At 33.4% G+C, this 20,046-nt stretch overlaps 1 pseudogene; it reads left to right on the forward strand.

The window, feature by feature from the left end:
• Nucleotides 1-636: 636 nt before the first annotated feature.
• LOC119609576 lies at nt 637-17,817 on the forward strand (annotated as a pseudogene).
• The last annotated feature ends 2,229 nt before the right edge of the window (nt 17,818-20,046 follow it).

The following is a 20,046-nucleotide window of genomic DNA, read 5'->3' on the forward strand; positions in this document are numbered from 1 at the left end:
CGTATGTCTAGCATTTTTTTTAATTAAATTTGTGGGTAATTACAGTTGATTTTAAATGTAAAAAAAAACATGAACAAAATAATTATTCAGCTAAATTGTAATGAAAAGAGTAAAACTAAAAACAAATCAATCAAAACTTGTTTCCATACGTCTACTAAAATCAACAAATGTTGATTAAAATAATGACAAATATTTAGAATGATCTAACGAATAAGACTAATAGGAAGCTCTAGCTTTGGATTGAGTATTTCTTAGCTCCACTGATAGTATAACAGGAAACATATGCTAGTTTTTCATTGGTTTAGAGTACAACTGCTTATTGTGTGCTGCTGACATTTGAACAAAATGTAAGCGGGATTTAGTATAAATATACCTAAGTAGGGTATCGCTAATTATACCAGTTAAGCTTACAAGTTTTGTGTTTTCCAGAAATTCAAAAAAAAGATAATTTTACCAAAGAATTTTGTTAAAAAAAAACTAAAATTACAAAATATGTATTTTTTTTTTCAACAACTACGTGCTGGAATGCTAAGAAAATATACCAGAAATATTAAATATTTTTTAACAAAAAAATTGCGGTTTTTAAACAATCAATTACATTTTTATTTACTTTTCTTTTTCTTTCCATTTACAGCCGGTGAAATATCCAAAATCTGTGGGTTTTATCATCAGCAATGAGTTTTGTGAACGTTTCAATTATTATGGCATGAGAAGTAAGTGGTTTTTAATAAATTAAATTTGCTTAAATAAATATTTAACACTTTTTTGTATTAAATATTATTTTTATTATAGCCATTTTGGTTCTCTATCTCACCAGTAAATTGCATTATGACAAAGATACTTCAACGGTTTTGTTTCATGTCTTCACCATGTTGGTGTATTTGTGCCCCCTGGTGGGTGCCATTGTTGCTGACAGTTGGCTGGGTAAATTTAAGACGATCCTATATTTGTCTATAGTTTATGCGATTGGTGGCATAATTGTGGCCTTGGGTGCAGTGCCATCACTTAATCTACCGGTGCAGTAAGTATTGAAATTTTAAAATTCTCCTTAGAGCAGCTTGAGCACAATCGAGAATATTTAATAACTTTAGCGGGAAATGTGTATGCATTGAACTGCAGGAGCTTAAGCTACATAGAGCAGATTAACCTGAAGCGAGCAAGGCTGATGTCAGAGTGGGCGCTTCAAGCGATGCGAAGCTTTGCGCTACAAACCTTTCCTTGTGTTTTCCTATGTGTCATGTCAGAGTGAAAGCGAAGGTTGATGCGAGAAACCCAAGCAAAAATTTGTAGCGCAAAGCTTCGCATCGCTTGTAGCGCCCAATCTGGCATCAGCCTAATGAACAAATATTGCGAGAATTGTCGCTGTATAGAGCAGATTTAGCTTAAGAGAGAGCTGACTATAAATATAGAGCTTGAGCTGAAACGAGAGTTGACTCTATATAGAGCAGTTTGAGCTGAAGCGAGAGTTGACTCCATATAGAGCGGCTTGAGCTGAAACGAGAGTTGACTCTATTGAGCTTGAGCTGAAACGAGAGTTAACTCTATATAGAGCAGTTTGAGCTGAAGCGAGAGTTGTCTCTATATAGAGCAGTTTGAGCTGAAACGAGAGTAGACTCTATATAGAGAAGCTTGGTCTGAAGCGAGAGTTGACTCTATATAGAGCAACTTAAGCTGAAACGAGAGTTGACTCTATATATAGCAGCTTGAGCTGAGAGAGAGTTGACTCTGTATAGAGCAGTTTGAGCTGAATCCAGAGACGACTCTATATAGAGCATTTGAGCTAATCGAAGGTTGACTCTATATAGAGCAACTTGAGATGAATCGAGAGTTGACTCTATATAAAGCAGCTTGAGTTAAATCGAGATTTGACACTATATAGATCAGCTTTAGCTGGAGATGTCGCAGTATAGAGCAACATGTCTCTGTGTACGGAGGGATATGTCTCTGTACGGAGCAGCTTGAATTTAATCAAGAGAGGCCACCTTAATAAAGATATAAAGATATAAAATATACAAATTTAAAAACTAAATATTTAATTCTTTTCAGACCGGCAACAATACTGGGTCTGGTTCTCATAGCCATTGGAACGGGAGGCATAAAGCCGTGTGTTTCAGCTTTGGTGGTGATCAATTCAAATTGCCCGAACAAGCCAAACAATTGGCCACTTTCTTTTCGCTTTCTATTTTGCCATTAATGCCGGTTCGATGATTTCTACCTCCGTTACACCCATTCTACGTGAAGATGTTCATTGTTTTGGCGATAAAGACTGTTTCTCCTTGGCCTTCGGTGTGCCTGCCGTATTAATGTTGCTCTCGGTTGTGATTTTTATAGCCGGCAAAAAGCTTTATGTAATGAAACCTCCTGCCGGTAATATGATTTTTGGTGTTTCTCAGTGTATTTCCCATGCCATTGGGGGATGGAGAAGAGAACGTAAGACAAGTCCACGTAAACATTGGTTGGATTATGCTGAACCTAAAGTGGGACAAAAAATGGTTTCCGATACTAAGACTTTATTAAAGATTTTGGTACTATTCTTGCCTTTCCCCGTATTCTGGGCTCTTTTCGATCAACAAGGTTCTCGTTGGACTTTCCAGGCAACACGTATGGATGGTGAATTATGGGGTTTCACCATTAAACCCGATCAAATGCAGGTCATTAATCCTTTATTGATTTTGGGCTTTATACCCATCTTTGATTATGTTATATATCCTCTATTGGCCATGATTGGCATAAAAAGGCCATTACAAAAATTAACCTTGGGTGGTTTATTGGCAGCTGGCGCCTTTATACTCTCCGCCTTTGTAGAACTTAAATTAGAAGCTTTAGAACCTGTTTTACCCACGGGCATGAGCTCACAATTGAGAATTATAATGGCATGCCTTGTCATTATAGTTTTAATACCGAACTACCTCTTGGCGATATGAAAACAGATATGCATTTACCTTCATTGGGTTTATGGCAGGAACAGCAGGTTATGGCTCCTCTGATGATGGCCTATAAGTTTGAAGCTACGGCCGTAGACTCTAATTGTCCAAGTGTTGCGGGTAATATTAATGTGGTGCCTGGAAAGGCAGTCAGTTATTTCATAGCCAACGATCGTATGCATGAATTTGAAGATAACCCGGAAAAGCCTAATTTGGGAAATCCCATTGTCAGAGTTTTGCTTAATATACCCGCTAGTGAGGGTAATTTTACTTTGGAGGATTCTAGTAGTCTTAAAACTTCCCTGACTTCATATAATACTTCTCAAGCCATTACCGTTGCTAGAGGCAATGTGATTTTATCTTTAAATGGCATACCATTGACAAATGTTACAGCCAGAGCTGGAGGTGTTTATGTCTTGATGCTGAATGGAAATAATAAGGAGGGATTTGTAAGTATAACAATTCAACCTAGATTCAATTAAAAGTTATTGGCTGTGGAGCAAAAATTCTTTTACAGTGAATTGATTTAGATTAGTTTTCGCAATGACTTTAAAATTTATAATTTCTTTTTCAGAACTATCAAACCCTTGTGGTAACCGAACCCAATTCCGTACATATGATGTGGCAGTTGCCTCAAATTATTGTCATAACAGCAGCTGAGATTATGTTCTCCATCACCGGTCTAGAGTTCTCCTTTACACAAGCACCTCAGTCAATGAAAATCGGTATTGCAAGCATGCTGGTTACTTTCAGTCGCTATAGGCAACATGTTGGTGGTGGTTATAGCCGAATTAAAATTCTTTGAATCTCAGGTTAAAATACTAGCAAAACATTAAATTTCCCTTTCATTTTGAATATAAACTAGAATATATATATTTAGTTTACTATCTGGTCTAGCCATGGTCTAAAGTCTAGTATATAGTCCAAAATATAGTCTAGTTTATAGTCAAGTTTATAATTTAGACTATAGACTAGACTATAGACTAGACTATAGACTAGACTATAGACTAGACTATAGACTAGACTATAGACTAGACTATAGACTAGACTAGACTAAACTAGATTATAGACTAGACTATAGACTAGACTATAGACTAGACTATAGACTAGACTATAGACTAGACTATAGACTAGACTATAGACTAGACTATAGACTAGACTATAGACTAGACTATAGACTAGACTATAGACTAGACTATAGACTAGACTAGACTATAGACTAGACTATAGACTAGACTATAGACTAGACTATAGACTAGACTAGACTAGACTATAAGCTAGACTAGACTAGACTAGACTAGACTAGACTAGACTATAGACTAGACTATAGACTAGACTATAGACTAGACTATAGACTAGACTATAGACTGGACTATAGACTAGACTATAGAGTAGACTATAGACTAGACTAGACTATAGACTAGACTAGACTATAGACTAGACTATAGACTAGACTATAGACTAGACTAGACTATAGACTAGACTATAGACTAGACTATAGACTAGACTATAGACTAGACTATAGACTAGACTAGACTATAGACTAGACTATAGACTAGACTATAGACTAGACTAGACTATAGACTAGACTATAGACTAGACTATAGACTAGACTAGACTATAGACTAGACTAGACTATAGACTAACTAATAGACTAGACTAGACAGACTAGACTAGACTAGACTAGACTAGACTAGACTAGACAGACTAGACTAGACTAGACTAGACTAGACTAGACTAGACTAGACTAGACTTAGACTAGACTAGACTAGACTATAGACTAGACTATAGACTAGACTATAGATTAGACTATAGACTAGACTATAGACTAGACTATAGACTAGACTATAGACTAGACTATAGACTAGACTATAGACTAGACTATAGACTAGACTATAGACTAGACTGTAGACTAGACTATAGACTAGACTATAGACTAGACTATAGACTAGACTATAGACTAGACTAGACTACAGACTAGACTAGACTATAGACTAGACTAGACTAGACTATAGACTAGCTAGACTATAGACTAGACTAGAACTAGACATAGACTAGACTAGACTAGACTATAGACTAGACTAGACTAGACTAGACTAGACTAGACTATAGACTAGACTGGTACCTAGACTAGACTAGACTAGGACTAGACTAGACTAGACTAGACTAGACTAGACTAGACTAGACTAGACTATAGACTAGACTAGACTAGACTAGACTAGACCTATAGACTAGACTAGACTATAGAACTAGACTAGATATAGACTATAGACTAGACTATAGACCAGACTATAGACTAGACTATAGACTAGACTATAGACTAGACTATAGACTAGACTATAGACTAGACTATAGACTAGACTATAGACTAGACTAGACTAGACTATAGACTAGACTATAGACTAGACTATAGACTAGACTATAGACTAGACTATAGACTAGACTATAGACTAGACTATAGACTAGACTATAGACTAGACTATAGACTAGACTATAGACTAGACTTAGACTAGACTATAGACTAGACTATAGACTAGACTATAGACTAGACTATAGACTAGACTATAGACTAGACTATAGACTAGACTATAGACTAGACTATAGACTAGACTATAGACTAGACTATAGACTAGACTATAGACTAGACTATAGACTAGACTATAGACTAGACTATAGACTAGACTATAGACTAGACTATAGACTAGACTATAGACTAGACTATAGACTAGACTATAGACTAGACTATAGACTAGACTATAGACTAGACTATAGACTATACTGACTAGACTATAGACTAGACTATAGACTAGACTATAGACTAGACTATAGACTAGACTATAGACTAGACTATAGACTAGACTATAGACTAGACTATAGACTAGACTATAGACTAGACTTAGACTAGACTATAGACTAGACTATAGACTAGACTATAGACTAGACTATAGACTAGACTATAGACTAGACTATAGACTAGACTATAGACTAGACTATAGACTAGACTATAGACTAGACTATAGACTAGACTATAGACTAGACTATAGACTAGACTATAGACTAGACTATAGACTAGACTATAGACTAGACTATAGACTAGACTATAGACTAGACTATAGACTATAGACTAGACTATAGACTAGACTATAGACTAGACTATAGACTAGACTATAGACTAGACTATAGACTAGACTATAGACTAGACTATAGACTAGACTATAGACTAGACTATAGACTAGACTATAGACTAGACTATAGACTAGACTATAGACTAGACTATAGACTAGACTATAGACTAGACTATAGACTAGACTATAGACTAGACTATAGACTAGACTATAGACTAGACTATAGACTAGACTATAGACTAGACTATAGACTAGACTATAGACTAGACTATAGACTAGACTAGACTAGACTATAGACTAGACTATAGACTAGACTATAGACTAGACTATAGACTAGATTATAGACTAGACTATAGACTAGACTATAGACTAGACTATAGACTAGACTATAGACTAGACTGTGGACTAGACTATAGACTAGACTATAGACTAGACTATAGACTAGACTATAGACTAGACTATAGACTAGACTATAGACTAGACTATAGACTAGACTATAGACTAGACTATAGACTAGACTATAGACTAGACTAGACTAGACCATAGACTAGACCATAGACTAGACTATAGACTAGACTATAGACTAGACTATAGACTAGACTATAGACTAGACTATAGACTAGACTATAGACTATACTATAGACTAGACTATAGACTAGACTATAGACTAGACTATAGACTAGACTATAGACTAGACTATAGACTAGACTACAGACTAGACTATAGACTAGACTATAGACTAGACTATAGACTAGACTATAGACTAGACTATAGACTAGACTATAGACTAGACTATAGACTAGACTATAGACTAGACTATAGACTAGACTATAGACTAGACTATAGACTAGACTATAGACTAGACTATAGACTAGACTATAGACTAGACTATAGACTAGACTATAGACTAGACTATAGACTAGACTATAGACTAGACTATAGACTAGACTATAGACTATAGACTAGACTATAGACTAGACTATAGACTAGACTATAGACTAGACTATAGACTAGACTATAGACTAGACTATAGACTAGACTATAGACTAGACTATAGACTAGACTATAGACTAGACTATAGACTAGACTATAGACTAGACTATAGACTAGACTATAGACTAGACTATAGACTAGACTATAGACTAGACTATAGACTAGACTATAGACTAGACTATAGACTAGACTATAGACTAGACTATAGACTAGACTATAGACTAGACTATAGACTAGACTATAGACTAAACTATAGACTAGACTATATACTAGACTATAGACTAGACTATAGACTAGACTATAGACTAGACTATAGACTAGACTATAGACTAGACTATAGACTAGACTATAGACTAGACTATAGACTAGAATATAGACTAGACTATAGACTAGACTATAGACTAGACTATAGACTAGACTATAGACTAGACTATAGACTAGACTATAGACTAGACTATAGACTAGACTATAGACTAGACTATAGACTAGACTATAGACTAGACTATAGACTAGACTATAGACTAGACTATAGACTAGACTATAGACTAGACTATAGACTAGACTATAGACTAGACTATAGACTAGACTATAGACTAGACTATAGACTAGACTATAGACTAGACTATAGACTAGACTATAGACTAGACTATAGACTAGACTATAGACTAGACTATAGACTAGACTATAGACTAGACTATAGACTAGACTATAGACTAGACTATAGACTAGACTATAGACTAGACTATAGACTAGACTATAGACTAGACTATAGACTAGACAATAGACTAGACTATAGACTAGACTATAGACTAGACTATAGACTAGACAATAGACTAGACAATAGACTAGACTATAGACTAGACTATAGACTAGACTATAGACTAGACTATAGACTAGACTATAGACTAGACTATAGACTAGACTATAGACTATAGACTAGACTATAGACTAGACTATAGACTAGACTATAGACTAGACTATAGACTAGACTATAGACTAGAGTATAGACTAGACTATAGACTAGACTATAGACTAGACTATAGACTAGACTATAGACTAGACTATAGACTAGACTATAGACTAGACTATAGACTAGACTATAGACTAGACTATAGACTAGACTATAGACTAGACTATAGACTAGACTATAGACTAGACTAGACTATAGACTAGACTAGACTATAGACTAGACTAGACTATAGACTAGACTAGACTATAGACTAGACTATAGACTAGACTATAGACTAGACTATAGACTAGACTATAGACTAGACTATAGACTAGACTATAGACTAGACTATAGACTAGACTATAGACTAGACTATAGACTAGACTATAGACTAGACTAGACTATAGACTAGACTATAGACTAGATTATAGACTAGACTATAGACTAGACTATAGACTAGACTATAGACTAGACTATAGACTAGACTATAGACTAGACTATAGACTAGACTATAGACTAGACTATTGACTAGACTATAGACTAGACTATATACTAGACTATAGACTAGACTATAGACTAGACTATAGACTAGACTATAGACTAGACTATAGACTAGACTATAGACTAGACTATAGACTAGACTATAGACTAGACTATAGACTGGACTATAGACTAGACTATAGACTAGACTATAGACTAGACTATAGACTAGACTATAGACTAGACTATAGACTAGACTGTAGACTAGACTATAGACTATACTATAGACTAGACTATAGACTAGACTATAGACTAGACTATAGACTAGACTATAGACTAGACTATAGACTAGACTATAGACTAGACTATAGACTAGACTATAGACTAGACTATAGACTAGACTATAGACTAGACTATAGACTAGACTATAGACTAGACTAGACTAGACTATAGACTAGACTATAGACTAGACTATAGACTAGACTATAGACTAGACTATAGACTAGACTATAGACTAGACTATAGACTAGACTATAGACTAGACTATAGACTAGACTATAGACTAGACTATAGACTAGACTATAGACTAGACTATAGACTAGACTATAGACTAGACTATAGACTAGACTATAGACTAGACTATAGACTAGACTATAGACTAGACTATAGACTAGACTATAGACTAGACTATAGACTAGACTATAGACTAGACTATAGACTAGACTATAGACTAGACTATAGACTAGACTATAGACTAGACTATAGACTAGACTATAGACTAGACTAGACTAGACTATAGATTAGACTATAGACTAGACTAGACTAGAGACTATACTAGACTAGACTAGACTATAGACTAGACTAGACTAGACTATAGACTAGACTAGACTATAGACTAGACTAGACTATAGACTAGACTAGACTAGACTATAGACTAGACTAGACTATAGACTAGACTAGACTATAGACTAGACTAGACTATAGACTAGACTAGACTAGACTAGACTAGACTAGACTAGACTATAGACTAGACTAGACTATAGACTAGACTAGACTATAGACTAGACTAGACTATAGACTAGACTAGACTATAGACTAGACTAGACTATAGACTAGACTAGACTATAGACTAGACTATAGACTAGACTATAGACTAGACTATAGACTAGACTATAGACTAGACTAGACTATAGACTAGACTATAGACTAGACTATAGACTAGACTATAGACTAGAATATAGACTAGACTATAGACTAGACTATAGACTAGACTATAGACTAGACTATAGACTAGACTATAGACTAGACTATAGACTAGACTATAGACTAGACTATAGACAAGACTATAGACTAGACTATAGACTAGACTATAGACTAGACTATAGTCTAGACTATAGACTAGACTATAGACTAGACTATAGACTAGACTATAGACTAGACTATAGACTAGACTATAGACTAGACTATAGACTAGACTATAGACTAGACTATAGACTAGACTATAGACTAGACTATAGACTAGACTATAGACTAGACTATAGACTTGACTATAGACTAGACTATAGACTAGACTTAGACTAGATTATAGACTAGACTATAGACTAGACTATAGACTAGACTATAGACTAGACTATAGACTAGACTATAGACTAGACTATAGACTAGACTATAGACTAGACTATAGACTAGACTATAGACTAGACTATAGACTAGACTATAGACTAGACTATAGACTAGACTATAGACTAGACTATAGACTAGACTATAGACTAGACTATAGACTAGACTATAGACTAGACTATAGACTAGACTATAGACTAGACTATAGACTAGACTATAGACTGGATTATGGACTAGACTATAGACTAGACTATAGACTAGACTATAGACTAGACTATAGACTAGACTATAGACTAGACTATAGACTAGACTATAGACTAGACTATAGACTAGACTATAGACTAGACTATAGACTAGACTATAGACTAGACTATAGACTAGACTATAGACTAGACTATAGACTAGACTATAGACTAGACTATAGACTAGACTATAGACTAGACTATAGACTAGACTATATAGACTATAGACTAGACTATAGACTAGACTATAGACTAGACTATGGACTAGACTATAGACTAGACTATAGACTAGACTATAGACTAGACAGTAGACTAGACTAGAGACTAGACAGTAGACTAGACTATAGACTAGACTATAGACTAGACTATAGACTAGACGATAGACTAGACGATAGACTAGACGATACACTAGACGATAGACTAGACGATAGACTAGACGATAAACTAGACGATAGACTAGACGATAGACTAGACGCTAGACTAGACGGTAGACTAGACGATAGACTAGACGATAGACTAGACGATAGACTAGACGATAGACTAGACGATAGACTAGACGATAGACTAGACGATATACTAGACGATAGACTAGATGATAGACTAGACGATAGACTAGACGATAGACTAGACTATAGAAGTATATAGTCTAGTCTATAGTCTAGTCTATAGTCTAGTCTATAGTCTAGTCTATAGTCTAGTCTATAGTCTAGTCTATAGTCTAGTCTATAGTCTAGTCTATAGTCTAGTCTATAGTCTAGTCATAGTCTAGTCTATAGTCTAGTCTATAGTCTAGTCTTTAGTCTAGTCTATAGTCTAGTCTATAGTCTAGTCTATAGTCTAGTCTATAGTCTAGTCTATAGTCTAGTCTATAGTCTAGTCTATAGTCGAGTCTATCGTCTAGTCTATCGTCTAGTCTATAGTCTAGTCTATAGTCTAGTCTATAATCTAGTCTATAGTCTAGTCTATAGTCTAGTCTATAGTCTAGTCTATAATCTAGTCTATAGTCTAGTCTATAATCTAGTCTATAGTCTAGTCTATAGTCTAGTCTATAATCTAGTCTATAGTCTAGTCTATAGTCTAGTCTAGAGTCTAGTATATAGTCTAGTATATAGTCTAGTCTATAGTCTAGTCTATAGTCTAGTCTATAGTCTAGTCTATAGTCTAGTCTATAGTCTAGTCTATAGTCTAGTCTATAGTCTAGTCTATAGTCTAGTCTATAGTCTAGTCTATAGTCTAGTCTATAGTCTAGTCTATAGTCTAGTCTATAGTCTAGTCTATAGTCTAGTCTATAGTCTAGTCTATAGTCTAGTCTATAATCTAGTCTATAGTCTAGTCTATAGTCTAGTCTATAGTCTAGTCTATAGTCTAGTCTATAGTCTAGTCTATAGTCTAGTCTATAGTCTAGTCTATAGTCTAGTCTATAGTCTAGTCTATAGTCTAGTCTATAGTCTAGTCTATAGTCTAGTCTATAGTCTAGTCTATAGTCTAGTCTATAGTCTAGTCTATAGTCTAGTCTATAGTCTAGTCTATAGTCTAGTCTATAGTCTAGTCTATAGTCTAGTCTATAGTCTAGTCTTTAGTCTAGTCTATAGTCTAGTCTATAGTCTAGTATATAGTCTAGTCTATAGTCTAGTCTATAGTCTAGTCTATAGTCTAGTCTATAGTCTAGTCTATAGTCTAGCCTATAGTCGAGTCTATCGTCTAGTCTATCGTCTAGTCTATAGTCTAGTCTATAGTCTAGTCTATAATCTAGTCTATAGTCTAGTCTATAGTCTAGTCTATAATCTAGTCTATAGTCTAGTCTATAGTCTAGTCTAGTCTAGTCTAGAGTCTAGTATATAGTCTAGTATATAGTCTAGTCTATAGTCTAGTCTATAGTCTAGTCTATAGTCTAGTCTATAGTCTAGTCTATAATCTAGTCTATAGTCTAGTCTATAGTCTAGTCTATAGTCTAGTCTATAGTCTAGTCTATAGTCTAGTCTATAGTCTAGTCTATAGTCTAGTCTATAGTCTAGTCTATAGTCTAGTCTATAGTCTAGTCTATAGTCTAGTCTATAGTCTAGTCTATAGTCTAGTCTATAGTCTAGTCTATAGTCTAGTCTATAGTCTAGTCTATAGTCTAGTCTATAGTCTAGTCTATAGTCTAGTCTACAGTCTAGTCTATAGTCTAGTCTATAGTCTAGTCTATAGTCTAGTCTATAGTCTAGTCTATAGTCTAGTCTATAGTCTAGTCTATAGTCTAGTCTATAGTCTAGTCTATAGTCTAGTCTATAGTCTAGTCTATAGTCTAGTCTATAGTCTAGTCTATAGTCTAGTCTATAGTCTAGTCTATAGTCTAGTCTATAGTCTAGTCTATAGTCTAGTCTATAGTCTAGTCTATAGTCTAGTCTATAGTCTAGTCTATAGTCTAGTCTATAGTCTATAGTCTAGTCTATAGTCTAGTCTATAGTCTAGTCTATAGTCTAGTCTATAGTCTAGTCTATAGTCTAGTCTATAGTCTAGTCTATAGTCTAGTCTATAGTCTAGTCTATAGTCTAGTCTATAGTCTAGTCTATAGTCTAGTCTATAGTCTAGTCTACAGTCTAGTCTATAGTCTATTCTATAGTATAGTCTATAGTATAGTCTATAGTCTAGTCTATAGTCTATTCTATAGTCTAGTCTATAGTCTAGTCTATAGTCTAGTCTATAGTCTAGTCTATAGTCTATTCTATAGTCTAGTCTATGGTCTAGTCTATAGTCTATTCTATAGTCTAGTCTATAGTCTAGTCTATAGTCTAGTCTATAGTCTAGTCTATAGTCTATTCTATAGTCTAGTCTATGGTCTAGTCTATAGTCTATTCTATAGTCTAGTCTATAGTCTAGTCTATAGTCTAGTCTATAGTCTAGCCTATAGTCTAGCCTATAGTCTAGTCTATAGTCTAGTCTATAGTCTAGTCTATAGTCTAGTCTATAGTCTAGTCTATAGTCTAGTCTATAGTCTAGTCTATAGTCTAGTCTATAGTCTAGTCTATAGTCTAGTCTATAGTCTAGTCTATAGTCTAGTCTATAGTCTAGTCTATAGTCTAGTCTATAGTCTGGTCTATAGTCTAGTCTATAGTCTAGTCTATAGTCTAGTCTATAGTCTAGTCTATAGTCTAGTCTATAGTCTAGTCTATAGTCTAGTCTATAGTCTAGTCTATAGTCTAGTCTATAGTCTAGTCTATAGTCTAGTCTATAGTCTAGTCTATAGTCTAGTCTATAGTCTAGTCTATAGTCTAGTCTATAGTCTAGTCTATAGTCTAGTCTATAGTCTAGTCTATAGTCTAGTCTATAGTCTAGTCTATAGTCTAGTCTATAGTCTAGTCTATAATCTAGTCTATAGTCTAGTCTATAGTCTAGTCTATAGTCTAGTCTATAGTCTAGTCTATAGTCTAGTTTATAGTCTAGTCCATAGTCTAGTCTATAGTCTAGTCTATAGTCTAGTCTATAGTCTAGTCTAAAGTCTAGTCTATCGTCTAGTCTATAGTCTAGTCTATCGTCTAGTCTATAGTCTAGTCTATCGTCTAGTCTATAGTCTAGTCTATCGTCTAGTCTATAGTCTAGTATATAGTCCAGTCTATCGCCTAGTCTATAGTCTAGTCTAGTCTATCGTCTAGTCTATCGTCTAGTCTATCGTCTAGTCTATCGTCTAGTCTATCGTCTAGTCTATCGTCTAGTCTATAGTCTAGTCTATATTCTAGTCTATAGTCTAATCTATCTCTAGTCTATAGTCTAGTCTATAGTCTAGTCTATAGTCTAGTCTATAGTCTAGTCTATAGTCTAGTCTATAGTCTAGTCTATAGTCTAGTCTATAGTCTAGTCTATAGTCTAGTCTATAGTCTAGTCTATAGTCTAGTCTATAGTCTAGTCTATAGTCTAGTCTATAGTCTAGTCTATAGTCTAGTCATAGTCTAGTCTATAGTCTAGTCTATAGTCTAGTCTATAGTCTAGTCTATAGTCTAGTCTATAGTCTAGTCTATAGTCTAGTCTATAGTCTAGTCTATAGTCTAGTCATAGTCTAGTCTATAGTCTAGTCTATAGTCTAGTCTATAGTCTAGTCTATAGTCTAGTCTATAGTCTAGTCTATAGTCTAGTCTATAGTCTAGTCTATAGTCTAGTCTATAGTCTAGTCTATAGTCTAGTCTATAGTCTAGTCTATAGTCTAGTAGTCTAGTCTAGTCTATAGTCTAGTCTATAGTCTAGTCTATAGTCTAGTCTATAGTCTAGTCTATAGCCTAGTCTATAGTCTAGTCTATAGTCTAGTCTATAGTCTAGTCTATAGTCTAGTCTATAGTCTAGTCTATAGTCTAGTCTATAGTCTAGTCTATAGTCTAGTCTATAGTCTAGTCTATAGTCTAGTCTACAGTCTAGTCTATAGTCTAGTCTATAGTCTAGTCTATAGTCTAGTCTATAGTCTAGTCTATAGTCTAGTCTATAGTCTAGTCTATAGTCTAGTCTATAGTCTAGTCTATAGTCTAGTCTATAGTCTAGTCTATAGTCTAGTCTATAGTCTAGTCTAGTCTAGTCTATAGTCTAGTCTATAGTCTAGTCTATAGTCTAGTCTATGGTCTAGTCTATAGTCTAGTCTATAGTCTAGTCTATGGTCTAGTCTATAGTCTAGTCTATAGTCTAGTCTATAGTCTATTCTATAGTCTAGTCTATGGTCTAGTCTATAGTCTATTCTATAGTCTAGTCTATGGTCTAGTCTATAGTCTAGTCTATAGTCTAGTCTATAGTCTAGTCTATAGTCTAGTCTATAGTCTAGTCTATAGTCTAGTCTATAGTCTAGTCTATAGTCTAGTCTATAGTCTATTCTATAGTCTAGTCTATGGTCTAGTCTATAGTCTATTCTATAGTCTAGTCTATGGTCTAGTCTATAGTCTAGTCTATAGTCTAGTCTATAGTCTAGTCTATAGTCTAGTCTATAGTCTAGTCTATAGTCTAGTCTATAGTCTAGTCTATAGTCTAGTCTATAGTCTAGTCTATAGTCTAGTCTATAGTCTAGTCTATAGTCTAGTCTATAGTCTAGTCTATAGTCTAGTCTATAGTCTAGTCTATAGTCTAGTCTATAGTCTAGTCTATAGTCTAGTCTATAGTCTAGTCTATAGTCTAGTCTATAGTCTAGTCTATAGTCTAGTCTATAGTCTAGTCTATAGTCTAGTCTATAGTCTAGTCTATAGTCTAGTCTATAGTCTAGTCTATAGTCTAGTCTATAGTCTAGTCTATAGTCTAGTCTATAGTCTAGTCTATAGTCTAGTCTATAGTCTAGTCTATAGTCTAGTCTATAGTCTATCTATAGTCTAGTCTATAGTCTAGTCTATAGTCTAGTCTATAGTCTAGTCTACAGTCTAGTCTATAGTCTAGTCTATAGTCTAGTCTATAGTCTAGTCTATAGTCTAGTCTATAGTCTAGTCTATAGTCTAGTCTATAGTCTAGTCTATAGTCTAGTCTATAGTCTAGTCTATAGTCTAGTCTATAGTCTAGTCTATAGTCTAGTCTATAGTCTAGTCTATAGTCTAGTCTATAGTCTAGTCTATAGTCTAGTCTATAGTCTAGTCTATAGTCTAGTCTATAGTCTAGTCTATAGTCTAGTCTATAGTCTAGTCTATAGTCTAGTCTATAGTCTAGTCTATAGTCTAGTCTATAGTCTCTATAGTCTAGTCTATAGTCTAGTCTATAGTCTAGTCTATAGTCTAGTCTATAGTCTAGTCTATAGTCTAGTCTATAGTCTAGTCTATAGTCTAGTCTATAGTCTAGTCTATAGTCTAGTCTATAGTCTAGTCTATAGTCTAGTCTATAGTCTAGTCTATAGTCTAGTCTATAGTCTAGTCTATAGTCTAGTCTATAGTCTAGTCTATAGTCTAGTCTATAGTCTAGTCTATAGTCTAGTCTATAGTCTAGTCTATAGTCTAGTCTATAGTCTAGTCTATAGTCTAGTCTATAGTCTAGTCTATAGTCTAGTCTAATAGTCTAGTCTATAGTCTAGTCTATAGTCTAGTCTATAGTCTATAGTCTAATGTCTAGTCTATAGTCTAGTCTATAGTCTAGTCTATAATTAGTCTATAGTCTAGTCTATAGTCTAGTCTATATCTAGTCTATAGTCTAGTCTATAGTCTAGTCTATAGTCTAGTCTATAGTCTAGTCTATAGTCTAGTCTATATAGTCTAGTCTATAGTAGTCAATAGTATCTATAGTCTAGTCTATAGTCTAGTCTATAGTCTAGTCTATAGTCTAGTCTATATTTCTAGTCTATAGTCTAATCTATAATCTAGTCTATAGTCTAGTCTATAGTCTAGTATATAGTCTAGTCTAGTCTATTGTCTAGTCTATTATTTAGTCTTAGTCTAATCTGTAGTGTAAACTATTGTCTAGTCTATTGTCTGGTGTAATCTGCAGTTTAGTCTGTAGTCTAGTATAATCTATAATCCATAGTTTTGTCTAAAGTCTAGACTACATTCTGCACTATAGTTTAGCCTAGAGACTAGTAAATATTCTACTTCATAGTGCATCGGTTTTAATTTGTTTATCTTATCTTCTTTTTAGGCCGCTGAATTTGCCCTCTTCGCCGCTCTTATGGTAATAGACATGTTCATCTTTATGTTACTGGCCATGCGTTATAAATATGTGGAACATGAAAATGATCCCGAAGATCCTAAATCCCTACCACCACCAACCTCATCAGCAACCGCTTCCACCGATGAACCCTCGTCATCATCGGATGAGAATAACACCAAGGAACCGAAAACAAATCTTACCAAGGAAGCCATTAAGAATGGTATTACCAATGAGGCTTATGTTTATATGGATGAAAAGTAATGAATGAAAATGGAATATGTTCAATAGCTAAACATTTGCAAGTTTTCGAAAAACTTGTTTAATAATTTGTTGCTGAACAGTTGTGTAGTTTTAATAGCGCAAAAAATATAGTTCTCTGTGATGTACTTATTTTTTTGAGTGTTGTGAATTTAGGAAAGTTTTCTCCTTCGTCCCATTAGTTTTATAAATTGAACTTTAGAAAGCTTTAAAAAAGCTAACTAAAGAGTTATTCTAGTTTAAACATTGTCCACTTTCCTAACTTTTGTATTATTTATCTATTTTTGTTATTACCTATTTTATTTTACTTATTTTTCTGATTCATTCTATTCTATTACTTTTTGTTAACGTATTTTTTTATGTAAATTTTATTACATTTGTCTTTTTCTGTTAAATCAAACATTAGTTTAAGTAATCATTAATGTATGTATATTTTTGTAAAATATTTTTATATAAATTGGGTTTATTCACAGTTTTACTTTAACTATTCAATGTTGAAAGTTTTTTAAAAGCTGTTTAATATTAGATTTTACTGTTGTAGTAGTTTAAAGCTGTGAGTGTCCCTACTGTTTTCGATTTTTCGTAATCTCTTAATTTAGTCAATTTATATGCAAGTCTGTGTAAAATATAATTAAACTTTTATACAAATTTAAGTAATTTTTTTAATAAAAATTAATAAAATTATATATTTTATAGAATTATATTAAAATCGTTTTTAATCCACTTAAAATATCAAAGAGATGTTAACATATGCAGTGTGCAGTCGGAATTCTTATTATCAGAGTAGAATAATATCATAGATCTTTAAGGACATTAGCCTTTGAACTACTTCTGTTGCTTAGTAACAACGCTATGGACAAGCTTGTCAACTAGTCAGTGAACTAGTCAACATCTTAACAATTACAGATTTTAATAATTTCTAATATCGTGCATTAAATACTATTTTGAAATCACATGGTCACCTTTTTTCTTTAACATTAAAACAAAATACTGTTAATTAAACAAATAAACCCCTAAAATATGTTATTAAAGAACTTAAATTCTAAATCAATATAAAAGAAATTCAACATTTTACTTCCACATCCTAAAATATGCAAGGTTTTACTCAATATAAAGTTAAAAGTTATAAACAAATTAACATTTGCTGTTGATATAAACAAATAACAAAACAGTCTAAAAGTATGCTTTAAGATTTTAAACTAGTTTTTTTATGTTCTTATAAGCTCTTTAAATTGTTTCACTAATTTGCTTATAACATCCAAACTAAGAGCTATAATTAGATGAAACCTCGAATACTAGATAGAAGGGAATACAAGCTCTCTCATACATGTAAAATATTTCGTTTATAACCCACACATCATAAGCAATTTGTAAGCTTTTCGAATAAAACGCTTATAAAACAAGCGTTTAAACGCTAAGCATGTTATATTTAACATAGGCTTAAAGCCCATTTTCTAATCTATAATCCCACCAAATTTCATTAAATTTGAGCGAAAATTAACAAAGTTATAGGCAAAAAACTACGATAAAAGAATTTTACAAAAACAGCAAAAAAATGCAATTTTAAAATATTCATGAACTAATAGGTGAACAGAATCAGCAGGAGGTAAATTTGCTTAAGGAGTATTTTACAATTTTGTTAATAACTTCTCAAGTTTTGGGAGTATGAGAAAGAAATTGGGTTCATATAAAAGTTTGAGATATGGCCTTTCTGTCTGAATGAAAATTTTCCGCCCACTGCCACGCCCACCGTTGCAAATTTAAGCTAGAAGTATAAAAATGCTTATTATAACAACACATAACACTTTTTCAACTTTATTTGTTCACCATCTTAAAGCTTGTATTATTTTCTATCTACATGAGAAATTTCAAGTTGATAGCTTCATTGGTATAACAGTTATCCTGATTTAATTGAAACAATGAAGAGCGCTCTATAATTGTGTTTATGGGCAATTGACTGTTTTACTAATTTGGTTATAACTTCTAAAATACTAGCCGTATTTGTATGAAATCAACAGCATTAGCAAGAATGAAATATTAGCTATCTCATAGATGTAATAATTTTCTTCAAAAGTTTAAAATCTTTCCAAATTTTCATGGAGTTAATTTACAAAACGCTTATAAGAAAAACTCAAAACGCTAACGAAATTATAAGTTTATTTTTATGGTAAATTAAAGGCCATTAAATTTTCTATTGGTATGAGAAATTTGAAATTGATAATGTGACTGGTATAGAAGTTATTACAGTTTAATTAAAACAGCCTCGAGCGTTCTTTGCTACTATTAAGGGCAATTGTATATTTCAGTATTTTGCTTATAACTTTGAAAATACGAGCTACATTTGTATGAAATTTTCACTAGAGGATAGAATGGAATATGCACTACTTCATGCATGTAACTTTTGTCACCCTAATTAAAAATTAGTTACGTAATTTTAAAAGTTTTAAATTAAAACGCTTATTACACAAGCGTTAAAATATCAACCGAGTTCAAATTAAAACTAATTTAAAGACAATTTTCCGCTCTATATTGTTGTTAAATTTCATAAGATTATAATAAAAAATGCCTTAGTTATAGACAAAAATCTAAAATTTCAAAAAATTTCAAAAATTGCCAAAAATGCAATTTCAAAATTTTCATGAACTAATAGGTGAACAGAATCAGCAGGAGGTAAATTTTCCTAATGAGTATTTTACAATTTTGTTTATAACTTCTTAAGTTTTGGGAGTATGAGAAAGAAATTGGGCTCATATAAAAGCTTGAGATATGGCCCTTCTCTCTGGATGCAAATTTCCCGCCCACTGCCACGCCTACCTTACGAAATTCAAGCTTGAAATATAAAAACGCTTGTAGTAATAACACTAAACATTTTTCCAACTTTC

Source organism: Lucilia sericata, unplaced genomic scaffold, assembly GCF_015586225.1.
Source record: "Lucilia sericata isolate MDLA Ls3-8-SP2 unplaced genomic scaffold, ASM1558622v1 Contig001008F_arrow, whole genome shotgun sequence".
NCBI classification, from domain to species: domain Eukaryota; kingdom Metazoa; phylum Arthropoda; class Insecta; order Diptera; family Calliphoridae; genus Lucilia; species Lucilia sericata.